We start from the raw sequence: 5083 nt of genomic DNA, 5'->3' as shown, positions 1-5083 counted from the left end.
CAATGCAATGCTACCCAATAGAACACTGTCAATTTCACCAAGTGTCGAAGGGGTTAAACTACGGTAGAGAGGGGGAAAAGGGAGGGAGGGGTGTCAAACTGAACACATTGAGAGTAAATATAACTGAACGTGGTTTGTATCCAATACATCGTTCATTACACCTTTTTTTCTATTTCTGGAGTTGTTTATGGTAATTTTGAAATGTGTGCTTGCATCTGTGATTATGCCAAGCCTAATGGTTTAAGCTGTTATTGTTTAAGTTAAGAAAAACGAACTTTGACATGAGGCAGCTAGCAATGCATTGCAGAACCAATGCATTTGAATGGCAATGGCAGCTTTCACTGCACCAGCGGTTAGCGTGCTAACGTTAGCGAAATCGCTAACGCCACATTTTAAACAGTGAACAGTCATTTTAGTTACTGACACCCAGTCAGATATCATGAATGATATTATCTCAACGGGGAACAGTAACATACAGCTGTTACGGCTGGCGCAATGTGTTAAATGTAAGGCAACCAATGTTAGCACATTAAGCACATTTATTTTGTCAGACACCAGCATAGACATTAATGACTTGGGCTGTTAGCTAGTTAGCATTTCGTACCCTATACATTAAATTGTGGAGTCCAGAATCGAAATGTGTTTCCATCACATACCATTTCAAACAATAGTTTACTACACTAACCATACATTTTACACTTGAAGCTTATTCAAAGGAAATTATTGTGCTGCTGTTTTCTACAACCACATTGCTACAACTTGAGGCAGTCAGTCGGGTGGATGTTCAAAACGTTGTCTATACTGCCATCTGCAGGATGCAATGCGCTATATCACGGTAGAACGGTATGGCCAAAATCCATACCTTGGTGGAAAAAATACCTTTTACGATAGTATACCGTCCATACCGCCCACCCCTACGAGGCACCCTTTCAATTCATGGAAAATTTCAAGGCACCCCAAACCAAGTAGCCATATAGCATCACATCCGATACCACACAAGCTTAGAATGTAACACATTTGGAGACACACAACCTAGTAGCACGACCTACGTTCAAAGTTGCAGCTGGGGTGACCAATATTTACTTGCAATGCAATGCAATTTGTGCTCTTTTTTCCCTCAGGTCAACAGCCGACAGGGTCCTTCCACAACCACATACTTATGCGAGTAAAAGCTACAGCTTTTCTCCTCCGATCCAAGAAGCCTGGACTGCAGTCACCATCTCAACCAAGAGAAAGGCGGATGGCTCAATTCAGTATGTAGTTCTGCAAATGTTCTCAAAGGTCTTCACAGCCCCCCATGGTGCTGAATGCATTTACATTTTTTTGTGTAAGGTCAAAACAATGCTGATTACAGAACATAACTAGGGCCATGAATGAAATTTGAGGTAGCAGCCATCACCTGATGGTGAGAGGTGGTCCTAAGATCAGAGAGAAGCAGGTTGAAATCCCATCCTTACCTCTCCCTACCTACACCTCCATCCACAGCTGAAGTGCACTTGAGCAAGGCACACAAGTCCACTTAGGTCCTGGGACTGTAGCCAACACCCTGTAAAACCCTGCTGTGTAATTTGATGTAATGAAGCCCTAATATAGTCTAACACATTGCTTGTTACAGATATGGAAAATTGCACAATAAAAGTTCCAGGACATGAAGGCTGCATACTGTGAACGTCAACCTTCAGGGCACCGTCCTGCGCAGAAGACTTTCTACCCTAAAGGGGGGTTTAGAGTCGCGCGTTCGCGGGGGTTCTGCACAGAGAATGAGCCACAGCGCCCCCCTGTGCAGCGACAAAACGACCCCTGGCTGCAGTACACGCATGTTTCTCCCAGGCTGAAATGTCCGTGAGCTGAGCTATGCTTGAAGACGGTGATTGGTCAATGCGCTTACGGCAGTCCGGGGGGAACTCAGCCCTGATAGGTCAGTTGTGTTCTATTCTTCTACCCTACCGCGGAGGTTTGAAGGAAAACGAAAAACACGATGCAGATGACTTGGCAGGAAATCACTGGAGTTTACTTGACAGGGAGAAGAGAAACTGTTTTTTATTTCAGTAGTACAACTTCCAAAAAATCAATTAGAAATATCCATAAAAGGCCATCATGGAAATGATATGTTTGTAGTGTGGTAGTAGCAAAGAAGCCTCTTTGTTCTTTTGTAGTGTGGCAGCTAGCTCATTAAAAAAGGGTTCGCTAATGTCCTGTAGAGTTTGAATGGGTTTGGCTGACAGTTGCTAAGCTAGCTGTTAATTAGATAGGCTATCTATTGTATTTAAAAATGGCTTTTGTTTCATTTAACCACCTCAACTGTAAAACATGAATAAAGAGAGACTCTTGTATGCTATCATCCATGTCTAATTACGCCACAACTTTTTAAATTAATAGCAAGAAGCCTCTTTGTTGATACAGTATATAGTACAAGTAGTGTGGCTAGCTAGCTTCTAAAACAGGGTTCGCTAATGTCCTGTAGAGTTTGAATGGGTTTGGCTGACAGTTGCTAAGCTAGCTGTTAATATGGCCATTAGATGTATTGTATTTAAAAACGGCTTTTGTTTGGCATTTTAACCACCTGAACTGTAAAACATGAATAAAGAGAGAATCTTGTATGCTATCATTCATGTCTAATTACGCCACAACTTTTTAAATTAATAGCAAGAAGCCTCTTTGTTAGTGGTAGAATTACGTTTCAGGTGGCTAGTCAACTAGCTTTGAGTTTGTAATGACTGATTTAGCTGGCTAGCTACTACTAGGCCCCAGGTGTGAATGGCCATTCATGCTGTCTATTGTCTTTTAAAATGGCGTTTGTCTTGCATTTAATCTCATGTAGTACTTGACCAAAAATAAACTGATGTTGTACCATCTAATTATGCCCCAACTTTTAGAAGTAGGCTACTAGTGGAATATTACGTTTTACATAGCCAGCTGATTAGCTTTGTGATTCATTCTAGGGACTGGGCTCAACTGAATGAGTTAGTTCGCCCCCTGTTGTCACGGAGGTGAATTGACGTCATTAAAATCTCCTCCTCCCTCCCCCCTTGCCCCACTCTTGAATTTTCGGCGGGAAAAAAAAAACACCACGCCCTTTCGCACGCATTCGCATGTAGGTCGACTATGAGGCAATACCCCCCGCTGACAGTACGTCTATGCTTTACCCCGCAATCGGCACCGCGTGACTATGCATCAGCCTTAAGAGGGATGGCTGACCGCAGACACTCATAACCAGGTGAGCCCAGATAAAGGAGTTATTTTTGGTGTCCCTGCCCCAACAACCCAGGTTACTTACATTTAAAATGTCACTGGAGCTACTGTCAGATATGTGATTTCTAATTCTGTTTATCTTTTTACAGCACAGACGCCTCCAACCTCAAACTAGGCCCTTCACAGTTGCTGCTCTTACCCACCTTCCCAGAGTTTTTGTGTGGTAATGACAACTGTAAATATAGTATAAAGTAATGTATCTAGTGTCATGTGTAATACATTGTTGAAATTGTCCATACATTTCAATGACAGTAAATATTGGTGGACACAATTTGACTGTGTGGCTTTTTTTTAATTCATTCTCTGACTGAAAATGCATGGTTACATAATTTATATATTCCACAAGACCACAATCAGAAGAACATTTGACAGGTTGCATTTATTTTCTATGTATGAAAAAAACAATGGTAACAAGACAAACGTGGTTCCAAACCAAAAAGGTGAGATGTACAGATGAATGCTCCTACAGATAATGAAAAATAATAAAAGTCTGCACACTGCCGGTTTGTGTGTTTTATACCGTACTCTGTATAAACCTTTTATATTGCTCTAGTGGAGCAGGGTAACCCTGGCTAATCCTGGGTATTGTACTGTGTATTACAACGTCAGCCCTGTTCAAGTGCCCCATACTGTCTGTAGGCTGCATGCCTGAAGAGACCGTTTCTCTCACCTGGTCCTACATCAGCCCAAAGTCTTATCAAAACTGAGAACACCACAGCATTTCCTTTCAATGTTCATGGGCATCTCCTTACAGATTGCGCAGAGGCGCCAGGTTGGTTGTGCTACTGGGCTGTGACTGAGGACCAGATGTCATGTGCCAGGTCGAACATCAAACTGGGGTCACGGGTCAGGGCACGCTGCAGTAACCGATGGGATTGCTTCAAATTCAATGATTGAATCAAGGCCTGCAAAGCAATAAATACATTTTATGTAGTGCATTTTCTATTTGATGATGGGGACTAAATAACTCTATTGACAATAAGACCAATATGGACATAAGCAATCATTGTGTATATAAATAAAGATGTGCCAATTATATGCATACAACGTTTTCAGTCAATTTCTTACAAACTGGTGTTGTGCCAGGGGTTACACAGATGTATGAAGTAGATGGGCTTTTATGGATGTACTTGAACTACCACTGGTGTTGTGTACCTACAACCATGTAATATCACACTACTACTCATAGGAGTAGAAATATTGTAATGGTTATCACAACAGGTGTACTCGTGTAGCCTACTCGTGTTGCGATATAGAGTACATCCGTTGTGATAACATCCATTACAATACTTACACATCTGGAGGAATACAGCAGGACAATGTTATTGAGGGATGAATGTATATCCTTACAGTTAGCAGGGCGTCAATTCTGTTGGAGTCTCCCTAATCAATACCCCCGACCTCTGCTGCGTCTATCTTCCTCCTCCTCCATCTCTGGCCATCGGTCCTACTGGGCTGTTAGGTCGTTATGATTGTGATGGGCCAGGAAAGTCAGAGCTGGAGCTCTCGTGGTCGTGGAAGGTCTAAAGCATATGAAAATATCGTCAGCCAAAACAATTTCATTAGCGTTGATCAGTTCGGTTGTTTTTCTTTACTCCCTCTGTCCCTGTGTCTGCGCGTGCGACAACCCAAGTGAAATCTGAAGTCATAGCCTAAAACACTACGGATTGTGGTGTCGGGTATATATAAATACAATAGTAAAATGTATACTGCGGTACACATCTGTCAAAATAAATCCATGTGTCAGTACTGTAGCTACTGGCTAGAACTACTGTCTAGGGATGACAGTATAGCATCTGTCATCAGTGTTAGGAAGTTAGAATCAGATATC

At 42.1% G+C, this 5083-nt stretch overlaps 1 long non-coding RNA gene across 1 annotated transcript in view; it reads right to left on the bottom strand.

The window, feature by feature from the left end:
* Positions 1 to 3612: 3612 nt before the first annotated feature.
* LOC134456360 (uncharacterized) overlaps positions 3613 to 5083 on the bottom strand; it is a 1839-nt gene continuing 368 nt past the window's right edge. The window contains exons 2-3 of the long non-coding RNA XR_010036320.1: positions 4603 to 4775; positions 3613 to 4157 (exon numbers count right to left, since the gene is read on the bottom strand). This is a non-coding gene — a long non-coding RNA (uncharacterized LOC134456360). The remainder of the gene's footprint in view (positions 4158 to 4602; positions 4776 to 5083) is intronic.

This window comes from Engraulis encrasicolus, chromosome 10 (genome assembly GCF_034702125.1).
Source record: "Engraulis encrasicolus isolate BLACKSEA-1 chromosome 10, IST_EnEncr_1.0, whole genome shotgun sequence".
In the NCBI taxonomy this organism is placed as follows: domain Eukaryota; kingdom Metazoa; phylum Chordata; class Actinopteri; order Clupeiformes; family Engraulidae; genus Engraulis; species Engraulis encrasicolus.
This window is presented reverse-complemented; position numbering and strand designations above follow the sequence as displayed.